The 27,763-nt window shown below is 40.8% G+C and overlaps 1 long non-coding RNA gene across 9 annotated transcripts; it reads right to left on the bottom strand.

Moving 5' to 3' along the window:
* On the bottom strand, positions 1-27,600 carry LOC126735566 (uncharacterized). Of its 9 annotated transcripts, none has more exons than XR_007660448.1 (3): positions 23,554-24,205; positions 10,329-10,694; positions 1-985 (listed from the first exon to the last, which is right to left on the bottom strand). It is a non-coding gene; the product is annotated as an uncharacterized LOC126735566 (long non-coding RNA). The 9 variants fall into 9 exon arrangements; XR_007660443.1 differs by lacking the exon at positions 1-985 and adding an exon at positions 1,004-1,351; XR_007660447.1 differs by lacking the exon at positions 1-985 and adding an exon at positions 1,943-2,083.
* Between the last annotated feature and the right edge of the window lie 163 nt (positions 27,601-27,763).

Below are 27,763 nucleotides of genomic sequence, written 5' to 3'. Positions count from 1 at the left end.
CATTTTTCGGGTATACCCCCCCGTATCGAATTTTTTCACCAAAAATTGATTTTTGTCGAAATCAAACTAAGTATACCAGCGTCTTATTTGGGTCACCTAGATTACGGAAACACCGGGTTATAACAGGATCCGAGCAGAACTAAGGGAATGAGAGCACTTTGAAAATCCTGAAAAAGTCGTTTTCGACGTCCGTTTTTGAGGCCAAAAATGGGCATCAAAAATGCCATATCTTAGCTATTAGAAAAGCTAGGACCTTGCGGGTGGTCTCGTTGGATTCACAACGATGAAACTAAGACAAAACCGTTAAAATTTTCCCGATAGCTCCCATAGAAGCCGAGATATCGACCTTCAAAGTTTGGGTTTTTTCATTTTTCGGGTATACCCCCCCGTATCGAATTTTTTCACCAAAAATTGATTTTTGTCGAAATCAAACTAAGTATACCAGCGTCTTATTTGGGTCACCTAGATTACGAAAACACCGGGTTATAACAGGATCCGAGCAGAACTAAGGGAATGAGAGCACTTTGAAAATCCTGAAAAAGTCGTTTTCGACGTCCGTTTTTGAGGCCAAAAATGGACATCAAAAATGCCATATCTCGGCTATCGTAAGAGCTACGACCTTGCGGGTGGTTTCGTTGGATTCACAACGACGAAACTAAGACAAAACCGTTAAAATTTTCCCGATAGCTCCCATAGAAGCCGAGATATCGACCTTCAAAGTTTGGGTTTTTTCATTTTTGGGGTATACCCCCCCGTATCGAATTTTTTCACCAAAAATTGATTTTTGTCGAAATCAAACTAAGTATACCAGCGTCTTATTTGGGTCACCTAGATTACGGAAACACCGGGTTATAACAGGATCCGAGCAGAACTAAGGGAATGAGAGCACTTTGAAAATCCTGAAAAAGTCGTTTTCGACGTCCGTTTTTGAGGCCAAAAATGGGCATCAAAAATGCCATATCTCAGCTACTAGAAAAGCTAGGACCTTGCGGGTGGTCTCGTTGGATTCACAACGATGAAACTAAGACAAAACCGTTAAAATTTTCCCGATAGCTCCCATAGAAGCCGAGATATCGACCTTCAAAGTTTGGGTTTTTTCATTTTTCGGGTATACCCCCCCGTATCGAATTTTTTCACCAAAAATTGATTTTTGTCGAAATCAAACTAAGTATACCAGCGTCTTATTTGGGTCACCTAGGTTACGAAAACACCGGGTTATAACAGGATCCGAGCAGAACTAAGGGAATGAGAGCACTTTGAAAATCCTGAAAAAGTCGTTTTCGACGTCCGTTTTTGAGGCCAAAAATGGGCATCAAAAATGCCATATCTCAGCTACTAGAAAAGCTAGGACCTTGCGGGTGGTTTCGTTGGATTCACAACGACGAAACTAAGACAAAACCGTTAAAATTTTCCCGATAGCTCCCATAGAGGCCGAGATATCGACCTTCAAAGTTTGGGTTTTTTCATTTTTGGGGTATACCCCCCCGTATCGAATTTTTTCACCAAAAATTGATTTTTGTCGAAATCAAACTAAGTATACCAGCGTCTTATTTGGGTCACCTAGATTACGAAAACACCGGGTTATAACAGGATCCGAGCAGAACTAAGGGAATGAGAGCACTTTGAAAATCCTGAAAAAGTCGTTTTCGACGTCCGTTTTTGAGGCCAAAAATGGGCATCAAAAATGCCATATCTCAGCTACTAGAAAAGCTAGGACCTTGCGGGTGGTTTCGTTGGATTCACAACGACGAAACTAAGACAAAACCGTTAAAATTTTCCCGATAGCTCCCATAGAAGCCGAGATATCGACCTTCAAAGTTTGGGTTTTTTCATTTTTCGGGTATACCCCCCCGTATCGAATTTTTTCACCAAAAATTGATTTTTGTCGAAATCAAACTAAGTATACCAGCGTCTTATTTGGGTCACCTAGATTACGAAAACACCGGGTTATAACAGGATCCGAGCAGAACTAAGGGAATGAGAGCACTTTGAAAATCCTGAAAAAGTCGTTTTCGACGTCCGTTTTTGAGGCCAAAAATGGGCATCAAAAATGCCATATCTCAGCTACTAGAAAAGCTAGGACCTTGCGGGTGGTCTCGTTGGATTCACAACGACGAAACTAAGACAAAACCGTTAAAATTTTCCCGATAGCTCCCATAGAAGCCGAGATATCGACCTTCAAAGTTTGGGTTTTTTCATTTTTCGGGTATACCCCCCCGTATCGAATTTTTTCACCAAAAATTGATTTTTGTCGAAATCAAACTAAGTATACCAGCGTCTTATTTGGGTCACCTAGATTACGAAAACATCGGGTTATAACAGGATCCGAGCAGAACTAAGGGAATGAGAGCACTTTGAAAATCCTGAAAAAGTCGTTTTCGACGTCCGTTTTTGAGGCCAAAAATGGACATCAAAAATGCCATATCTCGGCTATCGTAAGAGCTACGACCTTGCGGGTGGTCTCGTTGGATTCACAACGACGAAACTAAGACAAAACCGTTAAAATTTTCCCGATAGCTCCCATAGAAGCCGAGATATCGACCTTCAAAATTTGGGTTTTTTCATTTTTCGGGTATACCCCCCCGTATCGAATTTTTTCACCAAAAATTGATTTTTGTCGAAATCAAACTAAGTATACCAGCGTCTTATTTGGGTCACCTAGATTACGAAAACACCGGGTTATAACAGGATCCGAGCAGAACTAAGGGAATGAGAGCACTTTGAAAATCCTGAAAAAGTCGTTTTCGACGTCCGTTTTTGAGGCCAAAAATGGGCATCAAAAATGCCATATCTCAGCTATTAGAAAAGCTAGGACCTTGCGGGTGGTTTCGTTGGATTCACAACGACGAAACTAAGGCAAAACCGTTAAAATTTTCCCGATAGCTCCCATAGAAGCCGAGATATCGACCTTCAAAGTTTGGGTTTTTTCATTTTTCGGGTATACCCCCCCGTATCGAATTTTTTCACCAAAAATTGTTTTTTGTCGAAATCAAACTAAGTATACCAGCGTCTTATTTGGGTCACCTAGATTACGAAAACACCGGGTTATAACAGGATCCGAGCAGAACTAAGGGAATGAGAGCACTTTGAAAATCCTGAAAAAGTCGTTTTCGACGTCCGTTTTTGAGGCCAAAAATGGACATCAAAAATGCCATATCTCGGCTATCGTAAGAGCTACGACCTTGCGGGTGGTTTCGTTGGATTCACAACGACGAAACTAAGACAAAACCGTTAAAATTTTCCCGATAGCTCCCATAGAAGCCGAGATATCGACCTTCAAAGTTTGGGTTTTTTCATTTTTGGGGTATACCCCCCCGTATCGAATTTTTTCACCAAAAATTGATTTTTGTCGAAATCAAACTAAGTATACCAGCGTCTTATTTGGGTCACCTAGATTACGAAAACACCGGGTTATAACAGGATCCGAGCAGAACTAAGGGAATGAGAGCACTTTGAAAATCCTGAAAAAGTCGTTTTCGACGTCCGTTTTTGAGGCCAAAAATGGACATCAAAAATGCCATATCTCGGCTATCGTAAGAGCTACGACCTTGCGGGTGGTTTCGTTGGATTCACAACGACGAAACTAAGACAAAACCGTTAAAATTTTCCCGATAGCTCCCATAGAAGCCGAGATATCGACCTTCAAAGTTTGGGTTTTTTCATTTTTGGGGTATACCCCCCCGTATCGAATTTTTTCACCAAAAATTGATTTTTGTCGAAATCAAACTAAGTATACCAGCGTCTTATTTGGGTCACCTAGATTACGAAAACACCGGGTTATAACAGGATCCGAGCAGAACTAAGGGAATGAGAGCACTTTGAAAATCCTGAAAAAGTCGTTTTCGACGTCCGTTTTTGAGGCCAAAAATGGGCATCAAAAATGCCATATCTCAGCTACTAGAAAAGCTAGGACCTTGCGGGTGGTTTCGTTGGATTCACAACGACGAAACTAAGACAAAACCGTTAAAATTTTCCCGATAGCTCCCATAGAAGCCGAGATATCGACCTTCAAAGTTTGGGTTTTTTCATTTTTCGGGTATACCCCCCCGTATCGAATTTTTTCACCAAAAATTGATTTTTGTCGAAATCAAACTAAGTATACCAGCGTCTTATTTGGGTCACCTAGATTACGAAAACACCGGGTTATAACAGGATCCGAGCAGAACTAAGGGAATGAGAGCACTTTGAAAATCCTGAAAAAGTCGTTTTCGACGTCCGTTTTTGAGGCCAAAAATGGGCATCAAAAATGCCATATCTCAGCTACTAGAAAAGCTAGGACCTTGCTGGTGGTCTCGTTGGATTCACAACGACGAAACTAAGACAAAACCGTTAAAATTTTCCCGATAGCTCCCATAGAAGCCGAGATATCGACCTTCAAAGTTTGGGTTTTTTCATTTTTGGGGTATACCCCCCCGTATCGAATTTTTTCACCAAAAATTGATTTTTGTCGAAATCAAACTAAGTATACCAGCGTCTTATTTGGGTCACCTAGATTACGAAAACACCGGGTTATAACAGGATCCGAGCAGAACTAAGGGAATGAGAGCACTTTGAAAATCCTGAAAAAGTCGTTTTCGACGTCCGTTTTTGAGGCCAAAAATGGGCATCAAAAATGCCATATCTCAGCTACTAGAAAAGCTAGGACCTTGCGGGTGGTCTCGTTGGATTCACAACGACGAAACTAAGACAAAACCGTTAAAATTTTCCCGATAGCTCCCATAGAAGCCGAGATATCGACCTTCAAAGTTTGGGTTTTTTCATTTTTCGGGTATACCCCCCCGTATCGAATTTTTTCACCAAAAATTGATTTTTGTCGAAATCAAACTAAGTATACCAGCGTCTTATTTGGGTCACCTAGATTACGAAAACATCGGGTTATAACAGGATCCGAGCAGAACTAAGGGAATGAGAGCACTTTGAAAATCCTGAAAAAGTCGTTTTCGACGTCCGTTTTTGAGGCCAAAAATGGACATCAAAAATGCCATATCTCGGCTATCGTAAGAGCTACGACCTTGCGGGTGGTCTCGTTGGATTCACAACGACGAAACTAAGACAAAACCGTTAAAATTTTCCCGATAGCTCCCATAGAAGCCGAGATATCGACCTTCAAAATTTGGGTTTTTTCATTTTTCGGGTATACCCCCCCGTATCGAATTTTTTCACCAAAAATTGATTTTTGTCGAAATCAAACTAAGTATACCAGCGTCTTATTTGGGTCACCTAGATTACGAAAACACCGGGTTATAACAGGATCCGAGCAGAACTAAGGGAATGAGAGCTCTTTGAAAATCCTGAAAAAGTCGTTTTCGACGTCCGTTTTTGAGGCCAAAAATGGGCATCAAAAATGCCATATCTCAGCTATTAGAAAAGCTAGGACCTTGCGGGTGGTTTCGTTGGATTCACAACGACGAAACTAAGGCAAAACCGTTAAAATTTTCCCGATAGCTCCCATAGAAGCCGAGATATCGACCTTCAAAGTTTGGGTTTTTTCATTTTTCGGGTATACCCCCCCGTATCGAATTTTTTCACCAAAAATTGATTTTTGTCGAAATCAAACTAAGTATACCAGCGTCTTATTTGGGTCACCTAGATTACGAAAACATCGGGTTATAACAGGATCCGAGCAGAACTAAGGGAATGAGAGCACTTTGAAAATCCTGAAAAAGTCGTTTTCGACGTCCGTTTTTGAGGCCAAAAATGGGCATCAAAAATGCCATATCTTAGCTATTAGAAAAACTAGGACCTTGCGGGTGGTCTCGTTGGATTCACAACGACGAAACTAAGACAAAACCGTTAAAATTTTCCCGATAGCTCCCATAGAAGCCGAGATACCGACCTTCAAAGTTTGGGTTTTTTCATTTTTCGGGTATACCCCCCCGTATCGAATTTTTTCACCAAAAATTGATTTTTGTCGAAATCAAACTAAGTATACCAGCGTCTTATTTGGGTCACCTAGATTACGGAAACACCGGGTTATAACAGGATCCGAGCAGAACTAAGGGAATGAGAGCACTTTGAAAATCCTGAAAAAGTCGTTTTCGACGTCCGTTTTTGAGGCCAAAAATGGGCATCAAAAATGCCATATCTTAGCTATTAGAAAAGCTAGGACCTTGCGGGTGGTCTCGTTGGATTCACAACGATGAAACTAAGACAAAACCGTTAAAATTTTCCCGATAGCTCCCATAGAAGCCGAGATATCGACCTTCAAAGTTTGGGTTTTTTCATTTTTCGGGTATACCCCCCCGTATCGAATTTTTTCACCAAAAATTGATTTTTGTCGAAATCAAACTAAGTATACCAGCGTCTTATTTGGGTCACCTAGATTACGAAAACACCGGGTTATAACAGGATCCGAGCAGAACTAAGGGAATGAGAGCACTTTGAAAATCCTGAAAAAGTCGTTTTCGACGTCCGTTTTTGAGGCCAAAAATGGACATCAAAAATGCCATATCTCGGCTATCGTAAGAGCTACGACCTTGCGGGTGGTTTCGTTGGATTCACAACGACGAAACTAAGACAAAACCGTTAAAATTTTCCCGATAGCTCCCATAGAAGCCGAGATATCGACCTTCAAAGTTTGGGTTTTTTCATTTTTGGGGTATACCCCCCCGTATCGAATTTTTTCACCAAAAATTGATTTTTGTCGAAATCAAACTAAGTATACCAGCGTCTTATTTGGGTCACCTAGATTACGGAAACACCGGGTTATAACAGGATCCGAGCAGAACTAAGGGAATGAGAGCACTTTGAAAATCCTGAAAAAGTCGTTTTCGACGTCCGTTTTTGAGGCCAAAAATGGGCATCAAAAATGCCATATCTCAGCTACTAGAAAAGCTAGGACCTTGCGGGTGGTCTCGTTGGATTCACAACGATGAAACTAAGACAAAACCGTTAAAATTTTCCCGATAGCTCCCATAGAAGCCGAGATATCGACCTTCAAAGTTTGGGTTTTTTCATTTTTCGGGTATACCCCCCCGTATCGAATTTTTTCACCAAAAATTGATTTTTGTCGAAATCAAACTAAGTATACCAGCGTCTTATTTGGGTCACCTAGGTTACGAAAACACCGGGTTATAACAGGATCCGAGCAGAACTAAGGGAATGAGAGCACTTTGAAAATCCTGAAAAAGTCGTTTTCGACGTCCGTTTTTGAGGCCAAAAATGGGCATCAAAAATGCCATATCTCAGCTACTAGAAAAGCTAGGACCTTGCGGGTGGTTTCGTTGGATTCACAACGACGAAACTAAGACAAAACCGTTAAAATTTTCCCGATAGCTCCCATAGAAGCCGAGATATCGACCTTCAAAGTTTGGGTTTTTTCATTTTTGGGGTATACCCCCCCGTATCGAATTTTTTCACCAAAAATTGATTTTTGTCGAAATCAAACTAAGTATACCAGCGTCTTATTTGGGTCACCTAGATTACGAAAACACCGGGTTATAACAGGATCCGAGCAGAACTAAGGGAATGAGAGCACTTTGAAAATCCTGAAAAAGTCGTTTTCGACGTCCGTTTTTGAGGCCAAAAATGGGCATCAAAAATGCCATATCTCAGCTACTAGAAAAGCTAGGACCTTGCGGGTGGTTTCGTTGGATTCACAACGACGAAACTAAGACAAAACCGTTAAAATTTTCCCGATAGCTCCCATAGAAGCCGAGATATCGACCTTCAAAGTTTGGGTTTTTTCATTTTTCGGGTATACCCCCCCGTATCGAATTTTTTCACCAAAAATTGATTTTTGTCGAAATCAAACTAAGTATACCAGCGTCTTATTTGGGTCACCTAGATTACGAAAACACCGGGTTATAACAGGATCCGAGCAGAACTAAGGGAATGAGAGCACTTTGAAAATCCTGAAAAAGTCGTTTTCGACGTCCGTTTTTGAGGCCAAAAATGGGCATCAAAAATGCCATATCTCAGCTACTAGAAAAGCTAGGACCTTGCGGGTGGTCTCGTTGGATTCACAACGACGAAACTAAGACAAAACCGTTAAAATTTTCCCGATAGCTCCCATAGAAGCCGAGATATCGACCTTCAAAGTTTGGGTTTTTTCATTTTTCGGGTATACCCCCCCGTATCGAATTTTTTCACCAAAAATTGATTTTTGTCGAAATCAAACTAAGTATACCAGCGTCTTATTTGGGTCACCTAGATTACGAAAACATCGGGTTATAACAGGATCCGAGCAGAACTAAGGGAATGAGAGCACTTTGAAAATCCTGAAAAAGTCGTTTTCGACGTCCGTTTTTGAGGCCAAAAATGGACATCAAAAATGCCATATCTCAGCTATTAGAAAAGCTAGGACCTTGCGGGTGGTCTCGTTGGATTCACAACGACGAAACTAAGACAAAACCGTTAAAATTTTCCCGATAGCTCCCATAGAAGCCGAGATATCGACCTTCAAAATTTGGGTTTTTTCATTTTTCGGGTATACCCCCCCGTATCGAATTTTTTCACCAAAAATTGATTTTTGTCGAAATCAAACTAAGTATACCAGCGTCTTATTTGGGTCACCTAGATTACGAAAACACCGGGTTATAACAGGATCCGAGCAGAACTAAGGGAATGATTGCACTTTGAAAATCCTGAAAAAGTCGTTTTCGACGTCCGTTTTTGAGGCCAAAAATGGGCATCAAAAATGCCATATCTCAGCTACTAGAAAAGCTAGGACCTTGCGGGTGGTTTCGTTGGATTCACAACGACGAAACTAAGACAAAACCGTTAAAATTTTCCCGATAGCTCCCATAGGAACTAAGGGAATGAGAGCACTTTGAAAATCCTGAAAAAGTCGTTTTCGACGTCCGTTTTTGAGGCCAAAATCGGGCATCAAAAATGCCATATCTCGGCTATCGTAAGAGCTACGACCTTGCGGGTGGTCTCGTGGATTCACAACGACGAAACTAAGACAAAACCGTTAAAATTTTCCCGATAGCTCCCATAGAAGCCGAGATATCGACCTTCAAAGTTTGGGTTTTTTCATTTTTCGGGTATACCCCCCCGTATCGAATTTTTTCAACAAAAATTGATTTTTGTCGAAATCAAACTAAGTATACCAGCGTCTTATTTGGGTCACCTAGATTACGGAAACACCGGGTTATAACAGGATCCGAGCAGAACTAAGGGAATGAGAGCACTTTGAAAATCCTGAAAAAGTCGTTTTCGACGTCCGTTTTTGAGGCCAAAAATGGGCATCAAAAATGCCATATCTTAGCTATTAGAAAAGCTAGGACCTTGCGGGTGGTCTCGTTGGATTCACAACGACGAAACTAAGACAAAACCGTTAAAATTTTCCCGATAGCTCCCATAGAAGCCGAGATATCGACCTTCAAAGTTTGGGTTTTTTCATTTTTCGAGTATACCCCCAAGTATCGAATTTTTTCACCAAAAATTGATTTTTGTCGAAATCAAACTAAGTATACCAGCGTCTTATTTGGGTCACCTAGATTACGGAAACACCGGGTTATAACAGGATCCGAGCAGAACTAAGGGAATGAGAGCACTTTGAAAATCCTGAAAAAGTCGTTTTCGACGTCCGTTTTTGAGGGCAAAAATGGACATCAAAAATGCCATATCTCGGCTATCGTAAGAGCTACGACCTTGCGGGTGGTCTCGTTGAATTCACAACGACGAAACTAAGACAAAACCGTTAAAATTTTCCCGATAGCTTCCATAGAAGCCGAGATATCGACCTTCAAAGTTTGGGTTTTTTCATTTTTCGGGTATACCCCCCCGTATCGAATTTTTTCACCAAAAATTGATTTTTGTCGAAATCAAACTAAGTATACCAGCGTCTTATTTGGGTCACCTAGATTACGAAAACATCGGGTTATAACAAAATCCGAGCAGAACTAAGGGAATGAGAGCACTTTGAAAATCCTGAAAAAGTCGTTTTCGACGTCCGTTTTTGAGGCCAAAAATGGGCATCAAAAATGCCATATCTCAGCTATTAGAAAAGCTACGACCTTGCGGGTGGTCTCGTTGGATTCACAACGACGAAACTAAGACAAAGCCGTTAAAATTTTCCCGATAGCTCCCATAGAAGCCGAGATATCGACCTTCAAAGTTTGGGTTTTTTCATTTTTCGGGTATACCCCCCCGTATCGAATTTTTTCACCAAAAATTGATTTTTGTCGAAATCAAACTAAGTATACCAGCGTCTTATTTGGGTCACCTAGATTACGAAAACACCGGGTTATAACAGGATCCGAGCAGAACTAAGGGAATGAGAGCACTTTGAAAATCCTGAAAAAGTCGTTTTCGACGTCCGTTTTTGAGGCCAAAAATGGACATCAAAAATGTCATATCTCAGCTATTAGAAAAGCTAGGACCTTGCGGGTGGTTTCGTTGGATTCACAACGACGAAACTAAGACAAAACCGTTAAAATTTTCCCGATAGCTCCCATAGAAGCCGAGATATCGACCTTCAAAGTTTGGGTTTTTTCATTTTTCGGGTATACCTTCCCGTATCGAATTTTTTCACCAAAAATTGATTTTTGTCGAAATCAAACTAAGTATACCAGCGTCTTATTTGGGTCACCTAGATTACGAAAACATCGGGTTATAACAGGATCCGAGCAGAACTAAGGGAATGAGAGCACTTTGAAAATCCTGAAAAAGTCGTTTTCGACGTCCGTTTTTGAGGCCAAAAATGGGCATCAAAAATGCCATATCTCAGCTATTAGAAAAGCTACGACCTTGCGGGTGGTCTCGTTGGATTCACAACGACGAAACTAAGACAAAACCGTTAAAATTTTCCCGATAGCTCCCATAGGAACTAAGGGAATGAGAGCACTTTGAAAATCCTGAAAAAGTCGTTTTCGACGTCCGTTTTTGAGGCCAAAATCGGGCATCAAAAATGCCATATCTCGGCTATCGTAAGAGCTACGACCTTGCGGGTGGTCTCGTGGATTCACAACGACGAAACTAAGACAAAACCGTTAAAATTTTCCCGATAGCTCCCATAGAAGCCGAGATATCGACCTTCAAAGTTTGGGTTTTTTCATTTTTCGGGTATACCCCCCCGTATCGAATTTTTTCAACAAAAATTGATTTTTGTCGAAATCAAACTAAGTATACCAGCGTCTTATTTGGGTCACCTAGATTACGGAAACACCGGGTTATAACAGGATCCGAGCAGAACTAAGGGAATGAGAGCACTTTGAAAATCCTGAAAAAGTCGTTTTCGACGTCCGTTTTTGAGGCCAAAAATGGGCATCAAAAATGCCATATCTTAGCTATTAGAAAAGCTAGGACCTTGCGGGTGGTCTCGTTGGATTCACAACGACGAAACTAAGACAAAACCGTTAAAATTTTCCCGATAGCTCCCATAGAAGCCGAGATATCGACCTTCAAAGTTTGGGTTTTTTCATTTTTCGAGTATACCCCCCCGTATCGAATTTTTTCACCAAAAATTGATTTTTGTCGAAATCAAACTAAGTATACCAGCGTCTTATTTGGGTCACCTAGATTACGGAAACACCGGGTTATAACAGGATCCGAGCAGAACTAAGGGAATGAGAGCACTTTGAAAATCCTGAAAAAGTCGTTTTCGACGTCCGTTTTTGAGGGCAAAAATGGACATCAAAAATGCCATATCTCGGCTATCGTAAGAGCTACGACCTTGCGGGTGGTCTCGTTGGATTCACAACGACGAAACTAAGACAAAACCGTTAAAATTTTCCCGATAGCTTCTATAGAAGCCGAGATATCGACCTTCAAAGTTTGGGTTTTTTCATTTTTCGGGTATACCCCCCCGTATCGAATTTTTTCACCAAAAATTGATTTTTGTCGAAATCAAACTAAGTATACCAGCGTCTTATTTGGGTCACCTAGATTACGAAAACACCGGGTTATAACAGGATCCGAGCAGAACTAAGGGAATGAAAGCACTTTGAAAATCCTGAAAAAGTCGTTTTCGACGTCCGTTTTTGAGGCCAAAAATGGGCATCAAAAATGCCATATCTCGGCTATCGTAAGAGCTACGACCTTGCGGGTGGTCTCGTTGGATTCACAACGACGAAACTAAGACAAAACCGTTAAAATTTTCCCGATAGCTCCCATAGAAGCCGAGATATCGACCTTCAAAGTTTGGGTTTTTTCATTTTTCGGGTATACCCCCCCGTATCGAATTTTTTCACCAAAAATTGATTTTTGTCGAAATCAAACTAAGTATACCAGCGTCTTATTTGGGTCACCTAGATTACGAAAACATCGAGTTATAACAGGATCCGAGCAGAACTAAGGGAATGAGAGCACTTTGAAAATCCTGAAAAAGTCGTTTTCGACGTCCGTTTTTGAGGCCAAAAATGGGCATCAAAAATGCCATATCTCAGCTATTAGAAAAGCTAGGACCTTGCGGGTGGTTTCGTTGGATTCACAACGACGAAACTAAGGCAAAACCGTTAAAATTTTCCCGATAGCTCCCATAGAAGCCGAGATATCGACCTTCAAAGTTTGGGTTTTTTCATTTTTCGGGTATACCCCCCCGTATCGAATTTTTTCACCAAAAATTGATTTTTGTCGAAATCAAACTAAGTATACCAGCGTCTTATTTGGGTCACCTAGATTACGAAAACATCGGGTTATAACAGGATCCGAGCAGAACTAAGGGAATGAGAGCACTTTGAAAATCCTGAAAAAGTCGTTTTCGACGTCCGTTTTTGAGGCCAAAAATGGGCATCAAAAATGCCATATCTTAGCTATTAGAAAAACTAGGACCTTGCGGGTGGTCTCGTTGGATTCACAACGACGAAACTAAGACAAAACCGTTAAAATTTTCCCGATAGCTCCCATAGAAGCCGAGATATCGACCTTCAAAGTTTGGGTTTTTTCATTTTTCGGGTATACCCCCCCGTATCGAATTTTTTCACCAAAAATTGATTTTTGTCGAAATCAAACTAAGTATACCAGCGTCTTATTTGGGTCACCTAGATTACGAAAACACCGGGTTATAACAGGATCCGAGCAGAACTAAGGGAATGAGAGCACTTTGAAAATCCTGAAAAAGTCGTTTTCGACGTCCGTTTTTGAGGCCAAAAATGGACATCAAAAATGCCATATCTCAGCTATTAGAAAAGCTAGGACCTTGCGGGTGGTCTCGTTGGATTCACAACGACGAAACTAAGACAAAACCGTTAAAATTTTCCCGATAGCTCCCATAGAAGCCGAGATATCGACCTTCAAAGTTTGTGTTTTTTTATTTTTCGGGTATACCCCCCCGTATCGAATTTTTTCACCAAAAATTGATTTTTGTCGAAATCAAACTAAGTATACCAGCGTCTTATTTGGGTCACCTAGATTACGAAAACACCGGGTTATAACAGGATCCGAGCAGAACTAAGGGAATGAGAGCACTTTGAAAATCCTGAAAAAGTCGTTTTCGACGTCCGTTTTTGAGGCCAAAAATGGACATCAAAAATGCCATATCTCGGCTATCGTAAGAGCTACGACCTTGCGGGTGGTCTCGTTGGATTCACAACGACGAAACTAAGACAAAACCGTTAAAATTTTCCCGATAGCTCCCATAGAAGCCGAGATATCGACCTTCAAAATTTGGGTTTTTTCATTTTTCGGGTATACCCCCCCGTATCGAATTTTTTCACCAAAAATTGATTTTTGTCGAAATCAAACTAAGTATACCAGCGTCTTATTTGGGTCACCTAGATTACGAAAACACCGGGTTATAACAGGATCCGAGCAGAACTAAGGGAATGAGAGCACTTTGAAAATCCTGAAAAAGTCGTTTTCGACGTCCGTTTTTGAGGCCAAAAATGGGCATCAAAAATGCCATATCTCAGCTATTAGAAAAGCTAGGACCTTGCGGGTGGTTTCGTTGGATTCACAACGACGAAACTAAGGCAAAACCGTTAAAATTTTCCCGATAGCTCCCATAGAAGCCGAGATATCGACCTTCAAAGTTTGGGTTTTTTCATTTTTCGGGTATACCCCCCCGTATCGAATTTTTTCACCAAAAATTGATTTTTGTCGAAATCAAACTAAGTATACCAGCGTCTTATTTGGGTCACCTAGATTACGAAAACATCGGGTTATAACAGGATCCGAGCAGAACTAAGGGAATGAGAGCACTTTGAAAATCCTGAAAAAGTCGTTTTCGACGTCCGTTTTTGAGGCCAAAAATGGGCATCAAAAATGCCATATCTTAGCTATTAGAAAAACTAGGACCTTGCGGGTGGTCTCGTTGGATTCACAACGACGAAACTAAGACAAAACCGTTAAAATTTTCCCGATAGCTCCCATAGAAGCCGAGATACCGACCTTCAAAGTTTGGGTTTTTTCATTTTTCGGGTATACCCCCCCGTATCGAATTTTTTCACCAAAAATTGATTTTTGTCGAAATCAAACTAAGTATACCAGCGTCTTATTTGGGTCACCTAGATTACGGAAACACCGGGTTATAACAGGATCCGAGCAGAACTAAGGGAATGAGAGCACTTTGAAAATCCTGAAAAAGTCGTTTTCGACGTCCGTTTTTGAGGCCAAAAATGGGCATCAAAAATGCCATATCTCAGCTACTAGAAAAGCTAGGACCTTGCGGGTGGTTTCGTTGGATTCACAACGACGAAACTAAGACAAAACCGTTAAAATTTTCCCGATAGCTCCCATAGAAGCCGAGATATCGACCTTCAAAGTTTGGGTTTTTTCATTTTTGGGGTATACCCCCCCGTATCGAATTTTTTCACCAAAAATTGATTTTTGTCGAAATCAAACTAAGTATACCAGCGTCTTATTTGGGTCACCTAGATTACGAAAACACCGGGTTATAACAGGATCCGAGCAGAACTAAGGGAATGAGAGCACTTTGAAAATCCTGAAAAAGTCGTTTTCGACGTCCGTTTTTGAGGCCAAAAATGGGCATCAAAAATGCCATATCTCAGCTACTAGAAAAGCTAGGACCTTGCGGGTGGTTTCGTTGGATTCACAACGACGAAACTAAGACAAAACCGTTAAAATTTTCCCGATAGCTCCCATAGAAGCCGAGATATCGACCTTCAAAGTTTGGGTTTTTTCATTTTTCGGGTATACCCCCCCGTATCGAATTTTTTCACCAAAAATTGATTTTTGTCGAAATCAAACTAAGTATACCAGCGTCTTATTTGGGTCACCTAGATTACGAAAACACCGGGTTATAACAGGATCCGAGCAGAACTAAGGGAATGAGAGCACTTTGAAAATCCTGAAAAAGTCGTTTTCGACGTCCGTTTTTGAGGCCAAAAATGGGCATCAAAAATGCCATATCTCAGCTACTAGAAAAGCTAGGACCTTGCGGGTGGTCTCGTTGGATTCACAACGACGAAACTAAGACAAAACCGTTAAAATTTTCCCGATAGCTCCCATAGAAGCCGAGATATCGACCTTCAAAGTTTGGGTTTTTTCATTTTTCGGGTATACCCCCCCGTATCGAATTTTTTCACCAAAAATTGATTTTTGTCGAAATCAAACTAAGTATACCAGCGTCTTATTTGGGTCACCTAGATTACGAAAACATCGGGTTATAACAGGATCCGAGCAGAACTAAGGGAATGAGAGCACTTTGAAAATCCTGAAAAAGTCGTTTTCGACGTCCGTTTTTGAGGCCAAAAATGGACATCAAAAATGCCATATCTCGGCTATCGTAAGAGCTACGACCTTGCGGGTGGTCTCGTTGGATTCACAACGACGAAACTAAGACAAAACCGTTAAAATTTTCCCGATAGCTCCCATAGAAGCCGAGATATCGACCTTCAAAATTTGGGTTTTTTCATTTTTCGGGTATACCCCCCCGTATCGAATTTTTTCACCAAAAATTGATTTTTGTCGAAATCAAACTAAGTATACCAGCGTCTTATTTGGGTCACCTAGATTACGAAAACACCGGGTTATAACAGGATCCGAGCAGAACTAAGGGAATGAGAGCACTTTGAAAATCCTGAAAAAGTCGTTTTCGACGTCCGTTTTTGAGGCCAAAAATGGGCATCAAAAATGCCATATCTCAGCTATTAGAAAAGCTAGGACCTTGCGGGTGGTTTCGTTGGATTCACAACGACGAAACTAAGGCAAAACCGTTAAAATTTTCCCGATAGCTCCCATAGAAGCCGAGATATCGACCTTCAAAGTTTGGGTTTTTTCATTTTTCGGGTATACCCCCCCGTATCGAATTTTTTCACCAAAAATTGATTTTTGTCGAAATCAAACTAAGTATACCAGCGTCTTATTTGGGTCACCTAGATTACGAAAACATCGGGTTATAACAGGATCCGAGCAGAACTAAGGGAATGAGAGCACTTTGAAAATCCTGAAAAAGTCGTTTTCGACGTCCGTTTTTGAGGCCAAAAATGGGCATCAAAAATGCCATATCTTAGCTATTAGAAAAACTAGGACCTTGCGGGTGGTCTCGTTGGATTCACAACGACGAAACTAAGACAAAACCGTTAAAATTTTCCCGATAGCTCCCATAGAAGCCGAGATACCGACCTTCAAAGTTTGGGTTTTTTCATTTTTCGGGTATACCCCCCCGTATCGAATTTTTTCACCAAAAATTGATTTTTGTCGAAATCAAACTAAGTATACCAGCGTCTTATTTGGGTCACCTAGATTACGGAAACACCGGGTTATAACAGGATCCGAGCAGAACTAAGGGAATGAGAGCACTTTGAAAATCCTGAAAAAGTCGTTTTCGACGTCCGTTTTTGAGGCCAAAAATGGGCATCAAAAATGCCATATCTTAGCTATTAGAAAAGCTAGGACCTTGCGGGTGGTCTCGTTGGATTCACAACGATGAAACTAAGACAAAACCGTTAAAATTTTCCCGATAGCTCCCATAGAAGCCGAGATATCGACCTTCAAAGTTTGGGTTTTTTCATTTTTCGGGTATACCCCCCCGTATCGAATTTTTTCACCAAAAATTGATTTTTGTCGAAATCAAACTAAGTATACCAGCGTCTTATTTGGGTCACCTAGATTACGAAAACACCGGGTTATAACAGGATCCGAGCAGAACTAAGGGAATGAGAGCACTTTGAAAATCCTGAAAAAGTCGTTTTCGACGTCCGTTTTTGAGGCCAAAAATGGACATCAAAAATGCCATATCTCGGCTATCGTAAGAGCTACGACCTTGCGGGTGGTTTCGTTGGATTCACAACGACGAAACTAAGACAAAACCGTTAAAATTTTCCCGATAGCTCCCATAGAAGCCGAGATATCGACCTTCAAAGTTTGGGTTTTTTCATTTTTCGGGTATACCCCCCCGTATCGAATTTTTTCACCAAAAATTGATTTTTGTCGAAATCAAACTAAGTATACCAGCGTCTTATTTGGGTCACCTAGGTTACGAAAACACCGGGTTATAACAGGATCCGAGCAGAACTAAGGGAATGAGAGCACTTTGAAAATCCTGAAAAAGTCGTTTTCGACGTCCGTTTTTGAGGCCAAAAATGGGCATCAAAAATGCCATATCTCAGCTACTAGAAAAGCTAGGACCTTGCGGGTGGTTTCGTTGGATTCACAACGACGAAACTAAGACAAAACCGTTAAAATTTTCCCGATAGCTCCCATAGAAGCCGAGATATCGACCTTCAAAGTTTGGGTTTTTTCATTTTTGGGGTATACCCCCCCGTATCGAATTTTTTCACCAAAAATTGATTTTTGTCGAAATCAAACTAAGTATACCAGCGTCTTATTTGGGTCACCTAGATTACGAAAACACCGGGTTATAACAGGATCCGAGCAGAACTAAGGGAATGAGAGCACTTTGAAAATCCTGAAAAAGTCGTTTTCGACGTCCGTTTTTGAGGCCAAAAATGGGCATCAAAAATGCCATATCTCAGCTACTAGAAAAGCTAGGACCTTGCGGGTGGTTTCGTTGGATTCACAACGACGAAACTAAGACAAAACCGTTAAAATTTTCCCGATAGCTCCCATAGAAGCCGAGATATCGACCTTCAAAGTTTGGGTTTTTTCATTTTTCGGGTATACCCCCCCGTATCGAATTTTTTCACCAAAAATTGATTTTTGTCGAAATCAAACTAAGTATACCAGCGTCTTATTTGGGTCACCTAGATTACGAAAACACCGGGTTATAACAGGATCCGAGCAGAACTAAGGGAATGAGAGCACTTTGAAAATCCTGAAAAAGTCGTTTTCGACGTCCGTTTTTGAGGCCAAAAATGGGCATCAAAAATGCCATATCTCAGCTACTAGAAAAGCTAGGACCTTGCGGGTGGTCTCGTTGGATTCACAACGACGAAACTAAGACAAAACCGTTAAAATTTTCCCGATAGCTCCCATAGAAGCCGAGATATCGACCTTCAAAGTTTGGGTTTTTTCATTTTTCGGGTATACCCCCCCGTATCGAATTTTTTCACCAAAAATTGATTTTTGTCGAAATCAAACTAAGTATACCAGCGTCTTATTTGGGTCACCTAGGTTACGAAAACACCGGGTTATAACAGGATCCGAGCAGAACTAAGGGAATGAGAGCACTTTGAAAATCCTGAAAAAGTCGTTTTCGACGTCCGTTTTTGAGGCCAAAAATGGGCATCAAAAATGCCATATCTCAGCTACTAGAAAAGCTAGGACCTTGCGGGTGGTTTCGTTGGATTCACAACGACGAAACTAAGACAAAACCGTTAAAATTTTCCCGATAGCTCCCATAGAAGCCGAGATATCGACCTTCAAAGTTTGGGTTTTTTCATTTTTGGGGTATACCCCCCCGTATCGAATTTTTTCACCAAAAATTGATTTTTGTCGAAATCAAACTAAGTATACCAGCGTCTTATTTGGGTCACCTAGATTACGAAAACACCGGGTTATAACAGGATCCGAGCAGAACTAAGGGAATGAGAGCACTTTGAAAATCCTGAAAAAGTCGTTTTCGACGTCCGTTTTTGAGGCCAAAAATGGGCATCAAAAATGCCATATCTCAGCTACTAGAAAAGCTAGGACCTTGCGGGTGGTTTCGTTGGATTCACAACGACGAAACTAAGACAAAACCGTTAAAATTTTCCCGATAGCTCCCATAGAAGCCGAGATATCGACCTTCAAAGTTTGGGTTTTTTCATTTTTCGGGTATACCCCCCCGTATCGAATTTTTTCACCAAAAATTGATTTTTGTCGAAATCAAACTAAGTATACCAGCGTCTTATTTGGGTCACCTAGATTACGAAAACACCGGGTTATAACAGGATCCGAGCAGAACTAAGGGAATGAGAGCACTTTGAAAATCCTGAAAAAGTCGTTTTCGACGTCCGTTTTTGAGGCCAAAAATGGGCATCAAAAATGCCATATCTCAGCTACTAGAAAAGCTAGGACCTTGCGGGTGGTCTCGTTGGATTCACAACGACGAAACTAAGACAAAACCGTTAAAATTTTCCCGATAGCTCCCATAGAAGCCGAGATATCGACCTTCAAAGTTTGGGTTTTTTCATTTTTCGGGTATACCCCCCCGTATCGAATTTTTTCACCAAAAATTGATTTTTGTCGAAATCAAACTAAGTATACCAGCGTCTTATTTGGGTCACCTAGATTACGAAAACATCGGGTTATAACAGGATCCGAGCAGAACTAAGGGAATGAGAGCACTTTGAAAATCCTGAAAAAGTCGTTTTCGACGTCCGTTTTTGAGGCCAAAAATGGACATCAAAAATGCCATATCTCGGCTATCGTAAGAGCTACGACCTTGCGGGTGGTCTCGTTGGATTCACAACGACGAAACTAAGACAAAACCGTTAAAATTTTCCCGATAGCTCCCATAGAAGCCGAGATATCGACCTTCAAAATTTGGGTTTTTTCATTTTTCGGGTATACCCCCCCGTATCGAATTTTTTCACCAAAAATTGATTTTTGTCGAAATCAAACTAAGTATACCAGCGTCTTATTTGGGTCACCTAGATTACGAAAACACCGGGTTATAACAGGATCCGAGCAGAACTAAGGGAATGAGAGCACTTTGAAAATCCTGAAAAAGTCGTTTTCGACGTCCGTTTTTGAGGCCAAAAATGGGCATCAAAAATGCCATATCTCAGCTATTAGAAAAGCTAGGACCTTGCGGGTGGTTTCGTTGGATTCACAACGACGAAACTAAGGCAAAACCGTTAAAATTTTCCCGATAGCTCCCATAGAAGCCGAGATATCGACCTTCAAAGTTTGGGTTTTTTCATTTTTCGGGTATACCCCCCCGTATCGAATTTTTTCACCAAAAATTGATTTTTGTCGAAATCAAACTAAGTATACCAGCGTCTTATTTGGGTCACCTAGATTACGAAAACATCGGGTTATAACAGGATCCGAGCAGAACTAAGGGAATGAGAGCACTTTGAAAATCCTGAAAAAGTCGTTTTCGACGTCCGTTTTTGAGGCCAAAAATGGGCATCAAAAATGCCATATCTTAGCTATTAGAAAAACTAGGACCTTGCGGGTGGTCTCGTTGGATTCACAACGACGAAACTAAGACAAAACCGTTAAAATTTTCCCAATAGCTCCCATAGAAGCCGAGATACCGACCTTCAAAGTTTCGGTTTTTTCATTTTTCGGGTATACCCCCCCGTATCGAATTTTTTCACCAAAAATTGATTTTTGTCGAAATCAAACTAAGTATACCAGCGTCTTATTTGGGTCACCTAGATTACGGAAACACCGGGTTATAACAGGATCCGAGCAGAACTAAGGGAATGAGAGCACTTTGAAAATCCTGAAAAAGTCGTTTTCGACGTCCGTTTTTGAGGCCAAAAATGGGCATCAAAAATGCCATATCTTAGCTATTAGAAAAGCTAGGACCTTGCGGGTGGTCTCGTTGGATTCACAACGATGAAACTAAGACAAAACCGTTAAAATTTTCCCGATAGCTCCCATAGAAGCCGAGATATCGACCTTCAAAGTTTGGGTTTTTTCATTTTTCGGGTATACCCCCCCGTATCGAATTTTTTCACCAAAAATTGATTTTTGTCGAAATCAAACTAAGTATACCAGCGTCTTATTTGGGTCACCTAGATTACGAAAACACCGGGTTATAACAGGATCCGAGCAGAACTAAGGGAATGAGAGCACTTTGAAAATCCTGAAAAAGTCGTTTTCGACGTCCGTTTTTGAGGCCAAAAATGGACATCAAAAATGCCATATCTCGGCTATCGTAAGAGCTACGACCTTGCGGGTGGTCTCGTTGGATTCACAACGACGAAACTAAGACAAAACCGTTAAAATTTTCCCGATAGCTCCCATAGAAGCCGAGATATCGACCTTCAAAATTTGGGTTTTTTCATTTTTCGGGTATACCCCCCCGTATCGAATTTTTTCACCAAAAATTGATTTTTGTCGAAATCAAACTAAGTATACCAGCGTCTTATTTGGGTCACCTAGATTACGAAAACACCGGGTTATAACAGGATCCGAGCAGAACTAAGGGAATGAGAGCACTTTGAAAATCCTGAAAAAGTCGTTTTCGACGTCCGTTTTTGAGGCCAAAAATGGGCATCAAAAATGCCATATCTCAGCTATTAGAAAAGCTAGGACCTTGCGGGTGGTTTCGTTGGATTCACAACGACGAAACTAAGGCAAAACCGTTAAAATTTTCCCGATAGCTCCCATAGAAGCCGAGATATCGACCTTTAAAGTTTGGGTTTTTTCATTTTTCGGGTATACCCCCCCGTATCGAATTTTTTCACCAAAAATTGATTTTTGTCGAAATCAAACTAAGTATACCAGCGTCTTATTTGGGTCACCTAGATTACGAAAACATCGGGTTATAACAGGATCCGAGCAGAACTAAGGGAATGAGAGCACTTTGAAAATCCTGAAAAAGTCGTTTTCGACGTCCGTTTTTGAGGCCAAAAATGGGCATCAAAAATGCCATATCTTAGCTATTAGAAAAGCTAGGACCTTGCGGGTGGTCTCGTTGGATTCACAACGACGAAACTAAGACAAAACCGTTAAAATTTTCCCGATAGCTCCTATAGAAGCCGAGATATCGACCTTCAAAATTTGGGTTTTTTCATTTTTCGGGTATACCCCCCCGTATCGAATTTTTTCACCAAAAATTGATTTTTGTCGAAATCAAACTAAGTATACCAGCGTCTTATTTGGGTCACCTAGATTACGAAAACATCGGGTTATAACAGGATCCGAGCAGAACTAAGGGAATGAGAGCACTTTGAAAATCCTGAAAAAGTCGTTTTCGACGTCCGTTTTTGAGGCCAAAAATGGGCATCAAAAATGCCATATCTTAGCTATTAGAAAAGCTAGGACCTTGCGGGTGGTCTCGTTGGATTCACAACGACGAAACTAAGACAAAACCGTTAAAATTTTCCCGATAGCTCCTATAGAAGCCGAGATATCGACCTTCAAAATTTGGGTTTTTTCATTTTTCGGGTATACCCCCCCGTATCGAATTTTTTCACCAAAAATTGATTTTTGTCGAAATCAAACTAAGTATACCAGCGAGTTTTGTGGTTGATCAAGACTGGTTTCTTTTAAAAAAACAACTTTAATATACAGGACGACTTTTAAATGTACAAAGGTTGATACAAGAAAGAGAAGTGGTTACAAAATTAGTTTAAGGTATATTTATAAGTTTAAAAAGGCGTTGGCTACATAAGCATAAAAGTTACTAGCTAAGGTCCGGTTAACATGCTTGGTAAGGGCTACTGGTCACGTAACTAGCGTCTTATTTGGGTCACCTAGATTACGAAAACATCGGGTTATAACAGGATCCGAGCAGAACTAAGGGAATGAGAGCACTTTGAAAATCCTGAAAAAGTCGTTTTCGACGTCCGTTTTTGAGGCCAAAAATGGGCATCAAAAATGCCATATCTCAGCTACTAGAAAAGCTAGGACCTTGTGGGTGGTCTCGTTGGATTCACAACGACGAAACTAAGACAAAACCGTTAAAATTTTCCCGATAGCTCCCATAGAAGCCGAGATATCGACCTTCAAAGTTTGGGTTTTTTCATTTTTCGGGTATACCCCCCCGTATCGAATTTTTTCACCAAAAATTGATTTTTGTCGAAATCAAACTAAGTATACCAGCGTCTTATTTGGGTCACCTAGATTACGAAAACATCGGGTTATAACAGGATCCGAGCAGAACTAAGGGAATGAGAGCACTTTGAAAATCCTGAAAAAGTCGTTTTCGACGTCCGTTTTTGAGGCCAAAAATGGGCATCAAAAATGCCATATCTCGGCTATCGTAAGAGCTACGACCTTGCGGGTGGTCTCGTTGGATTCACAACGACGAAACTAAGACAAAACCGTTAAAATTTTCCCGATAACTCCCATAGAAGCCGAGATATCGACCTTCAAAGTTTGGGTTTTTTCATTTTTCGGGTATACCCCCCCGTATCGAATTTTTTCACCAAAAATTGATTTTTGTCGAAATCAAACTAAGTATACCAGCGTCTTATTTGGGTCACCTAGATTACGAAAACATCGGGTTATAACAGGATCCGAGCAGAACTAAGGGAATGAGAGCACTTTGAAAATCCTGAAAAAGTCGTTTTCGACGTCCGTTTTTGAGGCCAAAAATGGACATCAAAAATGCCATATCTCAGCTATTAGAAAAGCTACGACCTTGCGGGTGGTCTCGTTGGATTCACAACGACGAAACTAAGACAAAACCGTTAAAATTTTCCCGATAGCTCCCATAGAAGCCGAGATATCGACCTTCAAAGTTTGGGTTTTTTCATTTTTCGGGTATACCCCCCCGTATCGAATTTTTTCACCAAAAATTGATTTTTGTCGAAATCAAACTAAGTATACCAGCGTCTTATTTGGGTCACCTAGATTACGAAAACATCGGGTTATAACAAAATCCGAGCAGAACTAAGGGAATGAGAGCACTTTGAAAATCCTGAAAAAGTCGTTTTCGACGTCCGTTTTTGAGGCCAAAAATGGGCATCAAAAATGCCATATCTCAGCTATTAGAATAGCTACGACCTTGCGGGTGGTCTCGTTGGATTCACAACGACGAAACTAAGACAAAACCGTTAAAATTTTCCCGATAGCTCCCATAGAAGCCGAGATATCGACCTTCAAAGTTTGGGTTTTTTCATTTTTCGGGTATACCCCCCCGTATCGAATTTTTTCACCAAAAATTGATTTTTGTCGAAATCAAACTAAGTATACCAGCGTCTTATTTGGGTCACCTAGATTACGAAAACACCGGGTTATAACAGGATCCGAGCAGAACTAAGGGAATGAGAGCACTTTAAAAATCCTGAAAAAGTCGTTTTCGACGTTTGTTTTTGAGGCCAAAAATGGGCATCAAAAATGCCATATCTCAGCTACTAAAAAAGTTAGGACCTTGCGGGTGGTCTCGTTGGATTCACAACGATGAAACTAAGACAAAACCGTTAAAATTTTCCCGATAGCTCCCATAGAAGCCGAGATATCGACCTTCAAAGTTTGGGTTTTTTCATTTTTCGGGTATACCCCCCCGTATCGAATTTTTTCACCAAAAATTGATTTTTGTCGAAATCAAACTAAGTATACCAGCGTCTTATTTGGGTCACCTAGATTACGAAAACACCGGGTTATAACAGGATCCGAGCAGAACTAAGGGAATGAGAGCACTTTGAAAATCCTGAAAAAGTCGTTTTCGACGTCCGTTTTTGAGGCCAAAAATGGACATCAAAAATGCCATATCTCAGCTATTAGAAAAGCTAGGACCTTGCGGGTAGTCTCGTTGGATTCACAACGACGAAACTAAGACAAAACCGTTAAAATTTTCCCGATAGCTCCCATAGAAGCCGAGATATCGACCTTCAAAGTTTGGGTTTTTTCATTTTTCGGGTATACCCCCCCGTATCGAATTTTTTCACCAAAAATTGATTTTTGTCGAAATCAAACTAAGTATACCAGCGTCTTATTTGGGTCACCTAGATTACGAAAACATCGGGTTATAACAGGATCCGAGCAGAACTAAGGGAATGAGAGCACTTTGAAAATCCTGAAAAAGTCGTTTTCGACGTCCGTTTTTGAGGCCAAAAATGGGCATCAAAAATGCCATATCTCAGCTATTAGAAAAGCTAGGACCTTGCGGGTGGTCTCGTTGGATTCACAACGACGAAACTAAGACAAAACCGTTAAAATTTTCCCGATAGCTCCCATAGAAGCCGAGATATCGACCTTCAAAGTTTGGGTTTTTTCATTTTTCGGGTATACCCCCCCGTATCGAATTTTTTCACCAAAAATTGATTTTTGTCGAAATCAAACTAAGTATACCAGCGTCTTATTTGGGTCACCTAGATTACGAAAACACCGGGTTATAACAGGATCCGAGCAGAACTAAGGGAATGAGAGCACTTTGAAAATCCTGAAAAAGTCGTTTTCGACGTCCGTTTTTGAGGCCAAAAATGGGCATCAAAAATGCCATATCTCAGCTACTAGAAAAGCTAGGACCTTGTGGGTGGTCTCGTTGGATTCACAACGACGAAACTAAGACAAAACCGTTAAAATTTTCCCGATAGCTCCCATAGAAGCCGAGATATCGACCTTCAAAGTTTGGGTTTTTTCATTTTTCGGGTATACCCCCCCGTATCGAACTTTTTCACCAAAAATTGATTTTTGTCGAAATCAAACTAAGTATACCAGCGTCTTATTTGGGTCACCTAGATTACGAAAACATCGGGTTATAACAGGATCCGAGCAGAACTAAGGGAATGAGAGCACTTTGAAAATCCTAAAAAAGTCGTTTTCGACGTCCGTTTTTGAGGCCAAAAATGGGCATCAAAAATGCCATATCTCAGCTATTAGAAAAGCTACGACCTTGCGGGTGGTCTCGTTGGATTCACAACGACGAAACTAAGACAAAACCGTTAAAATTTTCCCGATAGCTCCCATAGAAGCCGAGATATCGACCTTCAAAGTTTGGGTTTTTTCATTTTTCGGGTATACCCCCCCGTATCGAATTTTTTCACCAAAAATTGATTTTTGTCGAAATCAAACTAACTATACCAGCGTCTTATTTGGGTCACCTAGATTACGAAAACACCGGGTTATAACAGGATCCGAGCAGAACTAAGGGAATGAGAGCACTTTGAAAATCCTGAAAAAGTCGTTTTCGACGTCCGTTTTTGAGGCCAAAAATGGGCATCAAAAATGCCATATCTCAGCTACTAGAAAAGCTAGGACCTTGTGGGTGGTCTCGTTGGATTCACAACGACGAAACTAAGACAAAACCGTTAAAATTTTCCCGATAGCTCCCATAGAAGCCGAGATATCGACCTTCAAAGTTTGGGTTTTTTCATTTTTCGGGTATACCCCCCCGTATCGAACTTTTTCACCAAAAATTGATTTTTGTCGAAATCAAACTAAGTATACCAGCGTCTTATTTGGGTCACCTAGATTACGAAAACATCGGGTTATAACAGGATCCGAGCAGAACTAAGGGAATGAGAGCACTTTGAAAATCCTAAAAAAGTCGTTTTCGACGTCCGTTTTTGAGGCCAAAAATGGGCATCAAAAATGCCATATCTCAGCTATTAGAAAAGCTACGACCTTGCGGGTGGTCTCGTTGGATTCACAACGACGAAACTAAGACAAAACCGTTAAAATTTTCCCGATAGCTCCCATAGAAGCCGAGATATCGACCTTCAAAGTTTGGGTTTTTTCATTTTTCGGGTATACCCCCCCGTATCGAATTTTTTCACCAAAAATTGATTTTTGTCGAAATCAAACTAACTATACCAGCGTCTTATTTGGGTCACCTAGATTACGAAAACACCGGGTTATAACAGGATCCGAGCAGAACTAAGGGAATGAGAGCACTTTGAAAATCCTGAAAAAGTCGTTTTCGACGTCCGTTTTTGAGGCCAAAAATGGGCATCAAAAATGCCATATCTCAGCTACTAGAAAAGCTAGGACCTTGTGGGTGGTCTCGTTGGATTCACAACGACGAAACTAAGACAAAACCGTTAAAATTTTCCCGATAGCTCCCATAGAAGCCGAGATATCGACCTTCAAAGTTTGGGTTTTTTCATTTTTCGGGTATACCCCCCCGTATCGAACTTTTTCACCAAAAATTGATTTTTGTCGAAATCAAACTAAGTATACCAGCGTCTTATTTGGGTCACCTAGATTACGAAAACATCGGGTTATAACAGGATCCGAGCAGAACTAAGGGAATGAGAGCACTTTGAAAATCCTAAAAAAGTCGTTTTCGACGTCCGTTTTTGAGGCCAAAAATGGGCATCAAAAATGCCATATCTCAGCTATTAGAAAAGCTACGACCTTGCGGGTGGTCTCGTTGGATTCACAACGACGAAACTAAGACAAAACCGTTAAAATTTTCCCGATAGCTCCCATAGAAGCCGAGATATCGACCTTCAAAGTTTGGGTTTTTTCATTTTTCGGGTATACCCCCCCGTATCGAATTTTTTCACCAAAAATTGATTTTTGTCGAAATCAAACTAAGTATACCAGCGTCTTATTTGGGTCACCTAGATTACGAAAACACCGGGTTATAACAGGATCCGAGCAGAACTAAGGGAATGAGAGCACTTTGAAAATCCTGAAAAAGTCGTTTTCGACGTCCGTTTTTGAGGCCAAAAATGGGCATCAAAAATGCCATATCTCGGCTATCGTAAGAGCTACGACCTTGCGGGTGGTCTCGTTGGATTCACAACGACGAAACTAAGACAAAACCGTTAAAATTTTCCCGATAGCTCCCATAGAAGCCGAGATATCGACCTTCAAAGTTTGGGTTTTTTCATTTTTCGGGTATACCCCCCCGTATCGAACTTTTTCACCAAAAATTGATTTTTGTCGAAATCAAACTAAG

The sequence above is a fragment of the Anthonomus grandis genome, chromosome 4, assembly GCF_022605725.1.
Source record: "Anthonomus grandis grandis chromosome 4, icAntGran1.3, whole genome shotgun sequence".
NCBI classification, from domain to species: domain Eukaryota; kingdom Metazoa; phylum Arthropoda; class Insecta; order Coleoptera; family Curculionidae; genus Anthonomus; species Anthonomus grandis.
This window is presented reverse-complemented; position numbering and strand designations above follow the sequence as displayed.